General features: G+C 42.8%; 1 long non-coding RNA gene across 1 annotated transcript in view; it reads right to left on the bottom strand.

The window, feature by feature from the left end:
• Positions 1-11,251, bottom strand: part of LOC142436383 (uncharacterized) — a 65,223-nt gene extending 53,972 nt beyond the window's left edge. Inside the window, exons 1-2 of the long non-coding RNA XR_012781920.1 lie at positions 11,094-11,251; positions 10,757-10,799 (exon numbers count right to left, since the gene is read on the bottom strand). This is a non-coding gene — a long non-coding RNA (uncharacterized LOC142436383). The remainder of the gene's footprint in view (positions 1-10,756; positions 10,800-11,093) is intronic.
• Positions 11,252-17,049: the final 5,798 nt, after the last annotated feature.

Raw genomic sequence — 17,049 nt, 5'->3', positions numbered from 1 at the left:
GATCACATATTTCTGAGTCAGGCACACACAGAGGGAAAGGCTATGGGAACCCAGACACATACACCCATACAGGGAGAGGGCGGGGCTCAGGGGTCACTCAAGCCCACAGATAACAGGGACCCTCAGGGGAGAAATGTAGAGGAGCCTAAGAAGGATTAGTTAAATTAGGTACCTATTTCCTCTACCTGCAGAGAAAATGTCTCTGCCACACACCTCCACATTCTTGTAGCTCAGTGTGTATATTCTTGTATGCACTTTGTCTGTTTTTTTGTATGTGCTAGTACACATGAACTACTCTGTGCCTTAATATGTTATACTATGTGACAGAACTTGTAGTCTGTTCTGCATTGATTCTATTATTATAATTCTAGTATATTTTAGTGTGTCTTTGTGGGTTTTTTTCTTAAGTAAATGCATGTATATTTATTAATCTGAGGGTATTGTATGAAGATTTGTTAGTTCTAGTATATGTGCTGATTTGTTCATAGTAGGCATGTGTATGTTAATATGACTGTTAAAACACAAATGTCATTATGTGAGTTTCCTGCTTGCGTGTGTTCAGTCCAACCCATGTGAGCTCTTCAAACTTTATGAGCTCACATCTCCTTGAATAAAATACTTTATTGAGTGTTAAGAAATTACTAAGCTTGGGGGAATCCATTAGAGGCCCATAGTAATATGCACAGCAGAGTACGCTAATCAGTGAAACTTCTTTTTAAAGTGGACAATAAGAAACAGAAGGACATGAACAGCAAATCCTAGAGGTGAACTAGTCAATGCAGAGACATCCTTAACTAGGAAACAGGCCCAGAGGGATGTTTATTTTCTCCTCTCTGAAGCTCTTGTGTTTATGGATGGCAATGATAAAGCCTTTGTAAAAGAATGCACGCTACACTCAAAGGATGTCTAGTTGTAGGTACATGGGTGATGCCAAGAGCCAACGTGAATGCAGAAGTTTAAAGGTAAATGAGATGGATCAAGGAAAAGGATGACTTATCTTCCATCATCTTTGCCCAGAGAATGGGGTTCAAGCTCTCTAAATAAGGTTAACTGATGAAAAATAACACAAACTATTGGAGAGGGCTTACTCCTATTCCTTTCAAACAGCTAAAAGAACTCAAGGTTGCTTGTGCCCAATATGGCCCAACTGCCTCTTTTACTCAATCTTTATTAGATACACTGTCCTTCGAGGTGCTTCCCGCCGCAGAATGGAAACAATTGGCTTTTGAAAATGCAAATACTGCCTGCCAGGCAGCGCTGAGACCTTTTGGAAAAAAGGGCAACCTGTCCGATTATATCAGACTATGCTCAGACATTGAACCTTTCTTTACTCAGGGGCTTGCGATAGCAGCTGCTTTGTAAGGAAAAACAGTAAAGGAGGGTTAATGATACTATGGAACTTATGGGAGCCCTGCAGGCTGGGCTCCCTTCCCCCTCTGCTATTCCAGCCAATACATATAAGTTCATTTTAGATTTAAAAGATTGTTTTTATACCACGCCCTTGGATCCAAAATATTGTAAAAGATCTGCCTTTAGTGTCCCTTCCACCAACTTCAAAGAGCCTATGAAGAGATATCATTGGCTTGTTTTGCCTGGAGGAATGGCCCCAACCCGCTATTATTATGGGGAGGAGGGCATGTTTGGGTTTTTACACAGGATGCTGATGGAGCATGGGGGCTGCCTGAATGGTTGGTGCAGTTTGCAAACCATGCAGATGGTAATTTGCCTCAGAGTGCTTCTGGGGACATGGCTCAGTGAGAAGTACTAGGCTTAAGTTTCTGATCCACCACTCTTACTTCCTGCTGTCTGGGAAGGTCTGGAAATCAAGATGTGGGTTAATGACTCACGCCCTCCCTGTACAAAGTGAAGGAAATGTTATTCCACCCACTCCACAGTCTTTTTCCTCATGTAGACTAGAGATTCAAAAGAATAATAAAACCATATTGTGGAGATCATGTCTCACAGACAAGCCCATCAGGTATAACGTCACAAAAGAGAGATATATCATCGATTGGTCTGTCAACCAGGACAATACTCAAAAAAAAAACACTGCCAAATGGGAAAAGGGGCTGTCTGCAGGGCTTTGGTGGTCAGATTTGGGTTTTCCACAAACTCAGTGGTGGAAAATAGGGGCTGCTTAGGGGGACATGAAGCTTATGGGCCCTACCTCCAGACCACAGGGAAATGTTACTGCCTGCGTACCATCGCCTTATGTACTTTTGGCAGGGAATATTACTATAGATCATGATGACTCTAAGTTTAACAGGTCTTGTAATAACTGCAATTTGTCTAATTGTATTACCTGGTCCCCTGAAGGTATTGTCATCGCCATTTTATATCAACCTTCTTTTGTTATGCTGCCAGTGAATATTACTGGGCCTTGGTATTCAGAAAGAGGGTTACAGGTATTAGAAGAGACTGAAAAAGCATCAACCAGATTTAAGTGTTTTGTAGGTTTGCTTATAGCAAGTATTTTAGCTATATTAAGTTTAGTTGCTACTGCTACTACTGCAGCAATTGTACTTTCACAAATCTTACAAACTGCCCACTGTGGAAATGAATTATCCAAAGATGTGACTAATGTTTTGGGTACTCAAGAAGATATAGACAGGAAGTTAGAACAAAAAGTAAATGCTCTTTATGACATGGTCATGTATTTAGGAGACGAGGTGCAGGGGCTTAAGGCCAGGTCTAGTCTACAGTGCCATGCTGTACATACATGGATCTGTGTTACACCTAAATAGTACACTAACAGTCAGTATAGCTGGATTAAAGTGTAGAATCATCTTCAAGGTACTTGGCACAATGCTAATGAGTCTTTAGATTGATTACAACTCCATCAAGAAATATTAGCCATAAAAGATGCTAAGTCTCTTTATTTTGATGTCGACAAGGTTGCTGAGGATTGGCTCCAGCATTTTCAAGATTCTTTCCCTTCGTTAGGAAATCTCAGAGGCCTACCTCACATGCTTTTTCTCTAGTCACAGCGGGAGTGTGTGTATTGTTTATCTTATGCATACTCCCTATGATACTGCACAAGGTTATGGTTGAATTATTGGCTTTAGGAACAAAATTACAGGAAGTACACCTGCATACTTCACTCCCTCCCCAAACAGGAGTATAAGGCAGAGGCTGGTTAGTCAGACGGGTAAAATCGAGTCTGAGTATTCCAACCTAAGACAGGTCATAGTCTCCTGCAGACAGTGACTGATGACGGGTAAGGGCGATTTCAGGACTTCACAACCTAAGACAGACACAGTGATCTGCTGACGTTTTGAGTAAAGACGTCTTCAGTAAATAAAAAAGCGGGGGCTGTTGAAGGCCATTAAGACTCAGCTTTGAAACAGCTGATAACTCTCATGAACTATGTGTCAGTGTTTGCTGATTTCTTCTGTGACTTTACGTTTTGAACATACTGTTAAGAACAAGAACAACAAAAAAAAAGAACAAGAAAGTATGCAAAGTCTGGGAAGATACGTTGTTTAATTTTCTCAGGGATGTCTGCCTTGGCAGAAGACAAAATTGCTATGTGTAGCAAATGTGCTTGCTTAACAATGAGATAATAAACCCCGGGTTGTTTCTGCATGGATAAAAGGAGTATGTAAAACAAACCCGAAGCTTCAGTATTCACTGTTGCCCTCCCAATACTTTTAATCTCTTCTTTTTACCCTAATAATCATTCCCCCTCTTTCAGGACGGTTTGACTCCTGAGCTGGCTACGACAGCCCCTCCTTGATCAAAATTCTTAATCTAAAGCTTGAGTAAATTTTAACTCCTTCCAGAAAAAAATTGGTTGGTGTATAGAAAAAAGACCAAACAAATATCCTGAATACTGAAAGTATAACAGTCAAGAGATCAATCATTGCATTAGATAAATCTGCTGAACAATGCCTCTTTAGAGTATTGAAAGGAAAAGATATTACCTGGAGGACTGGTTTCACCTGACCAAAGCAGGCTATTGTCAATTGACTCTTGTGCATTTGAAAGATGAACAAAGGAAGGCTGAAGAAGAATGAATATATTAGAATTGTAGTTCTGGACAAGAATGTCCCACATACCATGGACATGCAAAGGACAAACAAGTCTGTTTTGGAAGATGTAATGTCAGAGTGCTACTTAGAGGCAAGGATGGTGAGAGTTCATATTATATACTTTGGACATATATCAGAAAAGATCATTCCTCGAAAAGGATATTTTGTTTGGTAAAGATGACGGGCAGTGAAAAACATGAATCCCACTACCAAATGGATTAACAAAGTGACTGCGACAAATGGTTCACCAAACCCGAAGAATGATATTCCTGCTCAAATTGCCTAATGCACAGAGAGGACCATAGGGCCATCCCAATCACAAGACACGGCATCCCTTAATGACCCACAGCGCTATGAGGGACAACACTGTGGCACACTGTGGGAAATGTGCTCGATCTGACTTCACCACACTGGGGCAAAACTCTAAGGGCATGCAACAGAGCAGCAAGAGGAGCAAAGCAATGAAGTGCCCGGGAAATACAAAAAAACAGACTGAGTGGCCAAGGCATGGTACCACATCAGACTCAACCAACAGTAAAATACTCCTAATGATCAACGAACAAACCTGGAATGATTCTTAAGTCTTTTCTCTTTTTTTCCGGTGGTTGCTTCCTTTTTTGTTGTTGTTATTTTGCTCTGTCTTGTTTCTGTGCTTATTATTGTCTCCGCATGTCTATCTAGATAAGATTGGCAGGATAAACACACCAGAGGAGACAACAATGGGGCTGATGGTTCTGGGGGGGGGGGGATAAAGGAAACAGGGAAGTGGGGGAAAGGAAGTGGCTGTAAGCCTGGGGTCAAGGGCACAACAAGTGATCTAAAATCGACGTTGAGGAGAGTGTAGGATGCCTGGTAGGGCGTGATCAAGGGCAATGTAATGAGAGGAATTACTGAAAACTGATGAAGGCCAAACATGATAGTGGGACAAGAGGAAAGTAAAAGGAAATAGAGGAAAGAAGTAGGAGACAAAGGGCATTTATAGAGTTCTAAATACAGTCATTTACATATGTACACATATATATGACAAAAGGGTAACATATCTATGTAAATATATTTAAATTTTAAGTATAAAAGTAGCAGATAGACATTGGACCTCTACCCCAGTACTCTCTCAATGAAAGAAGACTTTGTTCTAATAACCTGGCATTCCATGATGCTCAGCTTCCTGACACAATCGATTAAGACAAAATGGTGCAGAAGCAAATATGGTGAAGAAAGTTGATGCTGCCTGGCTATCAAAAGATATAGCTTCTGGGGTCCTAAAGGCCATCAAACTGAGAAGCTACAAAGTCCTCATGGAAGAAGCACACAAGCCTGTGTGATCATGAGGTGTCAATAGGATCAGGAATCTGGCATCAGAGACACAGAACAAAAAATCCTATCAATTTGAAAGAGGGGTAGTGTGGAGTGAGACCCAAAGTCCATCTGTAGGCAATTGGACACCCCCTTACAGAAGGGTGTGTTACACAGAAACAAAACCAGGACACTTGTGAATATATATAGATATGTGCATACATACATCTATTACATATACAATATATAATCATTATATATAAAACCATTATATATAATCATTATATATTATTATATATTCTATATAATGGATAGACATATAAAGCACAAAAGAATATAGCAGCTAATTTGTTCACACAGCTGTCCAGAGTGCTCAGTTCAACTCACTTCCGTGAAACATTTAATATACTGGAAGTCCTTCAACTCATGAGGGCCACTGGGTCCAAGGTCAAGGAAGCAGACAGGTGAGTCTTATGTACGGCAATGCAGGCAGTCTGGACACAGGCAGCAAACAAAGGGAAGATCATCAACAAAGAGCAAGAAGATAGGATCCAACAGTCCCAAGCTCAAGTGATGCATACATCAGCAACATGATGAAGCACTTCTCAAAGGAACCTCAAGCTCTAGCGACATGATCCACAGGTTGTTAGGCCAACACTTAGTGTAGCTCACAAGTTGTGGCAGAGAACTAGCAGGCGCACCCTGATCTGATGAGAAGAGTGCAAGAGAGAGAGAGGCACGGTTTGCCTAGCCATTTATCTCTTTGCCCTCCAATCAAACTGCAACATTATTTATACCATGTTCCTATGAGCCAGGTTGGCACAATAAACTAACCTATCAGAATGGGTCACAAGGATGAGCCAGTTAGGGTTCAGTATAACACCTATGAAACATACAACTTTTCTCTAGTTGTTTAGTGCTCCCCCCACCCCACAATCATGACCCCAAATCTACTGTACGAAACTGGCTAGACCAGAGAATGCACATGGGTACCGAAAAGAGCTAGAAACACAGGGAATCAAGGGCAGATAAACCCATCAGGACCAATAATCAGAGTGGCAATACCAGGAGAGTAAGGGGTAGGTGAGGGGTGAAAGGGGAAATGAACACAATGATCTACATATAACCCCTTCTCAGGGGGATGGACAACAGAAAAGTGGGTGAAGGGAGACATCAGACAGTATAAGACACGAAAAAGCAATAAAAAATTATAATTTATCAGGGCTTCATGAGGGAAGAATAAAATGAGCTGATACAGCGCTCAAGTAGAAAGAAAATGTTTTGAAAGTGATGATAGCAACATGTACAAATGTGTGTAACACAATTGATATATGCATGGATTGTAATACAAGCTGTACAAGCCCATGATAAAATGAGTTAAAATAAATAAATTTTTTAAAAACATGCGTTCATCCTCAATTATGAGGATGGCACAGGAGAGTGCAATGTTTTGTTCTGTTGTGCAATGGGTCCCAGTGAGATGGCACTGACTCAATGACAGCTGATATGACAACAGTCTCAGAAACCACAAATATACACCCAGCGCAAACACAAAGACATTAGTGTTTTATGTTTACAAAAGATATTATTTCTCTCATGAAAAAAAGGGAAGAGGTTTCTTCAGTTAAAAAATGTTGGAACAAACAAGGTGACAACAAAATCACTGAGGCATTTCCACCCCTCATTAGTCCATTCTTTTGGTGAGCTGAAGGCAGTTCTCTAAGGGCCTCACAGCATGCCAGGTGGCAGAGTACTTTCAGGAACATGGGCTCTAGTCTAAAACAACACACTCACTAAGTGGTGAGCAGCTATTTGTCTGTCTGGGAAACTGTAAATCATGCAGTCCTGTACACTGAGGGTTCAGCTGGAAGTTCAGAGGATCCAGCAGAGCAAGAGACTGACAATAATTACTCACTGGATTGCAGGATGCTTAGAAGGTCTATAATCAATTGAATCAAAATAAAATTTCTTGAGAAACTTCCAGCCTAACTGTAAGATAGATGAAAACTAAAAATTCTGGCAGCTAGAGTAGTCACATAAGATTAAGAAGCACTTTTTTACTGTTTTGTTGCTTAAGTTCAACTTATTGGGTTCCAACATAACAATAGTTTTTAGAGCACTTAGTAACATTTTCTATGAGACAAGAAATAACCTGATACCCATGTCAGATGACGATATTTTAAGAAAAATATAGACGAGTGTTGATAATGGATCTGAATGAAAAAGTTATTTTTAAAATAGGAAACTGAGTCAGACAATATATTAAAATAAGCATGCATCAAGATTAATTCTAATTCATCCCAGAATTGATTTAACACAAGAAAATGAACACTCAAATATGCCTAGTGATGGGGGAAAAGTCAATTATCTAAATTGACACAGAATGAATAATAAACAAAGTAAAAAGCTTTTCATGTTAAAAAAAAAACAACTACAAATCTAACATGAAATAGGTAAAACTCAATATGCTAATATACATTCTTGTAAAAAAAACTTTGAAAATGTCACATGTAAGAGAAAGAGAAAAAAGTTCACCCCATCGCAGAATCAGGATAAACATACATATCCATTTTCACCACTCATATTAAAAATGATACTAGCTAGATTGATCAGAAAAAAAGAATTAATAAAAAGAAGAAAATGACTTCCAAAAAGAAGAAAAGAAAATTCCTTATTCATCATAAATTGAAGATGTCATGTAAAAAAGTTGCCAATTGAAGGCAAACAAGCGGCCATCTAGCTCGGAAACAACAAAGCCCACAGAGAAGTGCGCAACCTAAGCGAATACAAGGTGTTGAACGGACCAGGTGGCAGACACCAAGAACAAAAACCATCATTGTGTGATGACCTTCCTCTAATCTCTGGGGGATGGGCAATGGGAAGGTGGGTGAGGGGAGAGGCCTGGAAGTATAAGATAACATAATAATTTATAAACTATTAAGGGTTCATGGGGGAGGGGAGAGCGGGGAGGGAAGGGAAGGGATAAAAAGGAAAACGAGCTGATTCCAGGAACCCAAGTGGAAGGAGAATTTTGAGAATAACGAGGGCAACTAATGTATAAGGGTGCTTTACTCAATTGATATATTTATGCATTGTGATAAGGGTTGTATGAGCCCCAATAAAAAGATTTATTAAATTTTTTAAAAGTTGCCAAATAGGTCATAAATACTATATATAGGTAGTAAATGTTAAAATGTTCTAGGCAACATTTCAACACACAAAAATACTTGGTACTTAAATCCCTAATGATAAACTGCTAATCTCCAACTCCCAAACCATTAACCCTTACATATTAAGATGCTGACCATCTTTCAAACACACCTATACCCTTCTAAAACACAAGAGGAGGAGGAGGTGATGCTGTTTGCCAGAGAGCAGGGAGAGCCGGCCAGCCTGCCTGCAGGGCTAAAATGGGCAAAAGCAGTACTAGGAGATTTATATATGCAGTTAGCAGGTAGCACACATTTTGCCCTAACAAAACTACTGGTAAACATCCTTAGTTGTTATCAAAAAGGATACTACAAAAACATGTGTATGGTACACACACATGCACTTATGTACACACCAAAATCACATAAATAATGAAATTGAAAATAGATTTTTGTGTGTGTGAAACATTTTGAAACAATGATAAGATCTACAAAAATAAAATGGGATCCAACTCAACTATTCAAGTTTGTGAGACAGGTGGGAAAGCCTGGGGACCCCAGGGTGGGAGAGTGCCGACAGCGGGCCAGGGATCCAAACGGCATGCTGACACACAAGTGCACAATGTGAGCATCTCCAACCCATTTTCCTAACAGGACCTCCTCATTGACCACCTAGGTAGTGTCGAGAAAAACAAGTCCCCACTCAGTGGCTGGCCTACACACCTTTTCCAGCAGGTGGCTGCCCGGGGTTCAAGGCTAGGGGCGATCAGGGAGTGTGGAGGCAGCTCCAATCATTCCCTCTCACCTCCTTCCTCTCTCCTGTCCTCCCTCCTCTACTCCTGCCCCTCACCCCTCCACCCCCATCTTACAAGGAAGATTAGATCAAATCATCCGACATTGAAGGATTAAAAAGTGACATCACTATGAACACTTGGCCACCACAAGCCAGTTATCCCTGTGGTAACTTTTCCAACACTTCCTGCTGAAACCCCAACAGGTCAGAGGGATCTAGAGGTCCTTCTTTCATGGTCTAAATTCCTACTAAAAATCAAGATCCAGTGAGCTTCAACAATTTCTGCTCCAGGGGAGGTTTCTGTCCTCCCTCAGCTCGCCTTAGGACACCTACATTACCTTTACCAGGTGTACCGTCCCAGTCAAACAACCCACCTGACCCTGCTAAGTCCCTGCCTGCTCCAGGGAGGAGTCCCAAGGAGGCTGCAGCTAAGGCTCAAAGGGAGCACAGCAAGAAATGCCAATGCAGCGGCAAGGAGACCTACTGTGTGTTATGTGCACAAGATGCTCCAGTAGGTCCACTCAGACTCCAGTATCTCGTTCAGGGCCATGAGCGTTGTGCACTCGTTGATCAAAGACACCTTTGGGCACATCGCCGACCAGGCATCTCAACTGGCACATTCCAAACTACTCCACCATCACAGCCTGCGACATCCTGGTGACCATGAGCCTGCTGCTGCCTGGACAGCTGGCAGAGGCGCCTTGGCCAAGGGCCCCAGGGCCAACGCCCACTACACCAGCCCCAAATAAATTGTCCTTCAGCCTCACAACGTTCAAACGCCAAGGGCCCATTTCAGGGTCACTTCCAGTTTCATCCCCCAAATAGAGGTTGAACACCTTAACATTACCTTGTTTTTGGTTCCTTTGTTTCAGTTTGGTTTTTGATTCTTCTGTGCATAGTTTAGTTAGATTACTTTTGTGATGGAGAGCATCTTTCTTTCTTTTTAACATGTTTTGGGGCACTTAATCCACATATCCCACATAATCCCACAATTCAGCCATCTTAAGCATTCCACAATCATTACCACAATCGATTTCACATCGTCTATTTTCCCACTATGATTAAATCGCCTTTAAGCAGACTTATTAGTCACCTTCAGTTGTAATGTTCAGTCCCCTCAATCCTTCATTCTTACTCCCCAAGTCCCCTCACCCTCCCCAACTCCGCCAGCGACCCACCCCGACCCCACCCAGGCATCCTTACAGACACTCGCATGTTATTTCATCTCTAGGCATCCACTCCTTTTGTGCTTCACAAACTGAACCCAACAGAAACAATGAAGAATAGAAAGGAAATGAAATGGGAATGATTTTTAAAACCTTAGTAATATATAGATAGAAATAAAAACAAAGAGTAAGAAGAAAGGGCGGCCACCAATATTTTAAAGCCAGGGAAGACGTTTCTGTCACGGACCAGCAAGAGATCTTGCGCCTAGAACAGACTCTGGTCGGGTCCAGAGAGAGGTCAGCAGAACAAGATCCCGGGCTCACCTTTGAGCTGAGGAGGCGCAAGGAGTCTCGGGAGGAGGCATCGCTGTGCGGAAGGAAACAAGGGAGGGGGGTTAGGAGACCCGCAAAGAGAGAATCAGGGAACCCCGAAGCCCCAAACCCCAGCCGGGATCCCCTTTCTCCAACAGGGACTCCCACCATGAACCACAACCAATCTGAAAGCAGGGAAATAGGACCGGCCTTGGGGACACCCGCCCACCTCTCACCAAGAGAAGCGCTGGCAGGGTTCCTGGGGGAGAGAAAGGGCGCTTGCACCCTAGTCAGCTGGACTAAAACAGCCTCCGCCCACATACATGTCCCGGAGCCCAGAGCCTCCCACCTGGGAGCGCCGGCAACAGGGTGCTCAGGCTGTGGGCGCTTCTCTGGCACCGCAAGCAGAGCACCGACAGTGGAATCCTTGCAGTGAGTTGCAGTTCAGAATAAGACACCGCCACTTCCGGCCCTGTCTGGGCGTGACCCGGGGTGGGAGGAGCTGGCGGGGTCAGAGAGGGGTAGGGGTCTGCCTTCACTTCCTCTCAAGGCAGCTCTTTCCCCGCCCATTTCTGCTGAGATGCCAGCACAGGCGCCTGGTGAGGGGGTGGGCGGGGCCTGGCCGGCTTGGGGCGGGGCTCGGGGAGGAGCCAGAGAGGAGAGAGGCGGTCCACGCCAAAGGGTCCACACCTGTGGCTGAAACTCCAGCGGCAAAGACTCAGATAACAATGGCTGAGGCACCAGTAATTTGGCCCTTTGCAGAGGGAGTGCATGGGTGACATGGTTGAGATAGAACCATGTACGTTGGGTGTGGATGTGTATCCTCCTAACAAACTGGAAACACCCAACCCCCCAACTCTGCCAAAGTGTTAATGGGGCTGAAGCAAGAACTGAGGGTCCCTGCTTAACATATGAGTTCAAACAGTTACCGTACCATGGGCTCAGAAGATAAAGGGGGGCCTGGCCTCTATCACTTTCTGTTTTATAAGGACAGGACTCCCTCATATGCAAATTATCTTTCAGGCACTAGGGTACAATTTCACCCTTGGGGTGGGAAAACTATCAGTTCTCTTCAGACAGGGCTGTGGGTCTCTTGGGAAACAGAGCTGTGGTCTAAAGATGCTATTGCTGTGTGTTCTGCTGTGCCTGTGACAGTTCCCCAAGGTGAGAGATTCAGATATCCGACCTGGGTCTATGGAGATAGTTGTGACTGACATGGAATTTTCTTTTTTTAATTTGCAGGCGTCCTGTCCCAGGTGCAGCTTCAGGAGTCGGGTCCAGGACTGGTGAAGCCGTCCCAGAAGCTGTCCCTCACCTGCATTGTCTCTGGTTTCTCCATAACAAGCAGTGGTTACTGTTGGAGCTGGATCCGCCAGACCTCGGGGAAGGGGCTGCAGTGGATGGGGTGCATAGATTATGGTGGTAATACAGGTTATAACCCGTCCTTCCAAAGCCGACTCTCCATCACCAGAGACACATCGAAGAATCAGTTCTCCCGGCAGCTGAGCTCCGTGACCGCTGAGGACACGGCTACGTATTACTGTGCAAGGAGCACAGTGAGGGGAAGTCAGTGTGAGCCCAGACACAAACCTCCCCTGCAGGGAAGACACTGGGCAGCAGGGGGCGCAGAGAACCCAGCCTTAGACAGGCACAGATGGATGACAGGGAGGATTTCCTGTTGGAATTAGGGCTTTCTCACTTAACTCTTAGCCTCCCCTGGCACAGGTTTTCATTTTGCCATCTTTTTATCTATTTTACATTGGGATGCAAAGTTCAATGTCAGTAGTTTGAAATCACCAGCTCCTCCAAGCGAGAAAGATGAGGCTGTTTGCTCCTCCAAAAGATTAACAGTGTCTGACACCCTACGGAGCAGTTCTACTCTGTCCTAGAATCACTGTGATTCGGGATTCAACGGTGCCAATGGCTTATAGTTATCGAATTTCTGAATTTGCATCTTGTTTTGTTTATTTATGTCCATTAATTTGTTTTCTGTGTATTCTGCATTGTGTTTAATCATACTTCATATTATTATCAGGAATTGTTCTATTTTTAAAAATTGTTCTATTTTTTCCATCATCCTGGTCTCCACAAAACTTCATATATCGTATTCTCATTTTAATTATATCATCCTTTTCTGTGACATCTTTTATATTATTTTAAAAATCTTTCTTAACATGTTAATGGTTTTCCTTTTAAATATATTTTTCCTGATTGTGCTTCAATTTACAAGGTTCTTTTATAAAAAATAACCTTATTCTCCCTTCAAGTTGAATTACTCCCCTTCTTGTGTACTGCACACATATAACTGTTGATTTCTGTTAAACCAGTGTCGGAAGTCACTGACAAAAGCTCAGCTCACACACAGGCTCTGTGTGCAACAGTAGTTTGCTCACAGAGAAGAGACAGAGCCGGCTCACCATCAGAGTAGGCAGCAGTCCTCACAGCCAGTGGTTTCACTCTGTGGCCAGTGCAGGGAGGGAGGTTTGCAAGCATCCCTCCTTTGTGCTGCAGTTGAAGAACAGCAAACATAGAGAAATAAGGCTGTGCTGTGAGCTGAAATCTCCTTGAAGGCAGGGAGTAGGTGTTTTTTGTTGTTTCTTGCTGTATTGAATATCATGCATATGACAAGCCGTTTGCGTGTTCAGCATGAGCCACAGGGCGTGTTGCAGGACACCAGCTACTAAAGAGTGCTTTTGGATCCAGAATATCCTGAGAAAGGCAGTCAACTGACAAGATCCTCACATTCCAGTAGCCAGACTGACACATCCGAAGCACACCTAGGTCTGTTATGGATTCCGAGGAAGGGCTGCTGACTGCACTTGGACTGCCTGCTTCCTCAATTTAAATTCTTATTGGAGTTTATCTCATGTATTTTGTCATTGGGGGATAGCATTCTTGAATTTCAGCGATATGTTTTTCTTTTTGATGGTAGATGAAAGCCAGAATTGATTAACATAAAGAGACAGCAAGTAGAATAGGGGTTTCTGGGACTACAGTGGAGTGGTGGTGGTGGTGGAATAAAGGGAGATGGTGCCACTAGTTGAGAAAGGAAGATGATGTTTTCAAGCTAATTGGGGTAGCAGTTGTATAATACTGCTTGATGCACTTGAACTACGGATGGATATGACAACTGCATTTGCTCCCAATAAAACAGTTTTGGAGGAAAAGTGCGACAATAAATAAAATATTAAATAAAGAATATTTATTCCATTGCTAACACTTTTTATAAATTCAAATTTCTGGCTTATATCATAATCTCTTTTCTGATTGAATATTTTAGCTAGTCTTTTGAAATGTTGTACCAGCAACACTCTCCATCAGTTTCTAATTGTGAGTAAAAAATGAAAACTATGTCATATTCTAAGTTATTTTTATCATATATGTGCTACAAAATAATATTTTCAACATTCTTCTCATACATAATTCAATGGAGAGGTACATAGTTTATTGTGCCAACCTGGCCGATAAACACTTATGGGGTCAATTGAAGGGCCGAGGGATAAATGGCTTGGTGAGCCTCGCCTTTCTAGTTCTAGGGTCACTTGTTTTCTGATGGTCAGACAAGGGTGCAGCTGCCTTAGACAGTTCCCTGCTTCATCTGGCAAGGCTCACTTCCTGCAAGAACATCCCTTAAGAGAAGCTGCATGGACCTACCCCCATGAAGCCCTGAGTGCTAGAACAGCTGAGGGGTGACCCTGCCTGTGCTGAGATGCTTACACATTCTCTTACTTGGCTTTCTTCCTGCCATCGGCCTCATTGTGCATGTTTTGTGAGATGGAAGAAGACTTTGTGGATTGGTGTTGGGCATATGGGCTAATGTTGGAGTTGTGGGCTTGGGTACCACTGAGTTAGGATGTTTTCTTGATGTGCACTTTACCTTTATATAAAACTCTCTTATACATATGAGTTTCTGTGGATCATTTATCTAATGTACCCAGACTAACACAAATGGCATTAGATTATTATTGTGTTCAACAATTACCAACAGCTGCAAAATTCCCTCCCAAACGCATCACAGAAACCCATAAAAAGAATTCTCACTTGACAATTTCTTCCTTAACATGGAATAAATAACTCTATAACTCTCTTGCTTGAATTACTTTGAATAGAAATCTGCTTTAAGTATGGTTCCTATTTCTGTGGACAGAATGAACCCTAACCTCTGTTTAATACTTTGATTGTCTTTCAGGCAAATGTCTTTCTTGATTGATATTTTATTGTGGCATATATCTCATAACAATATCTATATAAATATCTACATGAATCGATCTCACTTCATTTCACTGCAACCAATTCAGAGTGTTCGCAACTTGTATCATTCTCTATGGCCCAAGCTTTTCACGGTGAGTGAGAGTCAGTGTGAGTCCAGACAGAAAACCAGTCTCAGGGAGAAAGCAGACTTGCATGGATGCTAAGGACCCACCAGCTCTGGACCAAGAGAAGATAGAAGTGAAGACAGGAGTCTGGGTAAGGACTGCAGTGCCTGGTCAGCTAGAACTGCTGTGCTGACCACTATGGTAGCTCTACTGCCCATGGCAGGAAACCTGCAGAGACAACTCCAGGTAATACTCCTGACCAAGAGTCTGAAAGCTCAGTACCAGAAAAGAATGTTGCTGAGGTACCCACAGTTGTGGAAGACAGTGTAAGTCCAGGAAACGCCTCTCGCTGTTAGCAGGCGCCTCTCAAAATACACTGAGCCCAATGCCCACCCTCGGTAATAACTCATGAGAGGATAAATGCACTTTTTCTTATTTCTGTGGTTTCTTTTAACCACACAATAACCATATTGTTAGGAAACCTTTTATTCCAACTCTAAATCTAGAAGATAGGGTTAAAGTATTTTTACTCCTTTCTAAATATTCTGAAATATCATAGGGCCAAGGAGCTTTATGGATGACATACTCTAGTTTCCCTATGTGTTCAGATGTATGGAAAGATTCAGGTAGGCCTGGTCTTGTTACCTAAATATCGTGAGGATAGAGATTGTCTTTAATTTCAATAGAACATCTGGGTATTTTGATGGAAATGACATAAAGCTACATTAAACATGAAATCTGCACAGATGTTTGTATGATTGCTAGAGTGAAGACCTCAGGGAGAAGACTGTATTCTCCCATGGCTGTCAGGGTAGCCAGCGCCTCACAAATCATCCCAGGTCTGGTAGGCACAATTGTACAGTGATAATAATTAAAGATTATAGTAAACTCATAGAGAAATACAGGCGATAGAAGAAAGAGTAAAATGATGGAATCAGACAAATTTCATGTTAGCATGCTCACCGTAGCCCCGCTCGGTGATTCCCATAGAGATGGGAGACCTGAGGGCAGGAGAGTGAGGGGAAGGAGAACAAGGGGAGAGGGGACACGGAAGCGAGGACCGCAGAGGAGAGCACCACGGGAGAGAGATTCTTTATTTCTAACCAAGATTTATATACCTTTGAGGGTGTGCAAGCCCCCTAATTTCAGGTAAAGACACACATCACAGGGAGGGGTCATACTATAGGTAATACAGTAATGAGAGGATGAAAATCTAGGGGTATACAGGCAATAGGAAGGGGAGGGATTGGGGTATACCTGTGCCAAGATGGACGGATCTCAGATTCAGGATGGCAGCCTAACTTTGGATGTCACTGAGCAGGTTTGACCACTTCTCTGGCTCTCCATGGAAACAATTACCTCCCACAATACGCTGGCAAATAGCCTCTAATGTTTGGCATATTTTTAGGGAAGACAAAGCTGGGGGAAAGTCTTTTTAGATTACACACTTGGACACCACCATTCTGCCCTTTCCACCTTTTTACATACAACCGCACCTCCCACATGCAAATACCTAATATGCATTCAGATGAAACCACAGCATACATGTACTTAAAGTCATATGCCTTCTCACCCTGGAGAGCATTCCTTTATCATGAATCTCAGCCACATGAACATGAATTGTGTATGGCTTTTCTTGTTTCTGGTGGCAACTCTGGGAGGTGAGTGCTTCAGAGATTCGTACATGAAGTCTGAGATTACAGCATTTGAGCACACGACTCACTGTGTTTGTCTTTATACCCAGGTATCCTGGCCAAGGTGCAATTATGAGTCAGGTCTTGGACTGGTGAAGCCCTCACAGACCCTGTCTCTCACCTGTACTGTCTCTGGATTCTCTTTAACCAGCTATGGTGTGTACTGGATCTGCCAGGCCCCAGGAAAAGGACTGGAGTGAGTTGGTGATATACGGGGTGATGGGAGCACAGACTATAATCCAGCTCTCCAGGCCCAAGTCAGCATCACCTGGGCACCTCCAAGAGCCAAGTTTAT

This window comes from Tenrec ecaudatus, unplaced genomic scaffold (genome assembly GCF_050624435.1).
Source record: "Tenrec ecaudatus isolate mTenEca1 unplaced genomic scaffold, mTenEca1.hap1 Scaffold_251, whole genome shotgun sequence".
In the NCBI taxonomy this organism is placed as follows: Eukaryota; Metazoa; Chordata; class Mammalia; order Afrosoricida; family Tenrecidae; genus Tenrec; species Tenrec ecaudatus.
Note: the sequence above shows the minus strand (reverse complement) of the source record. Positions and strands in the feature narration are given on the sequence as shown.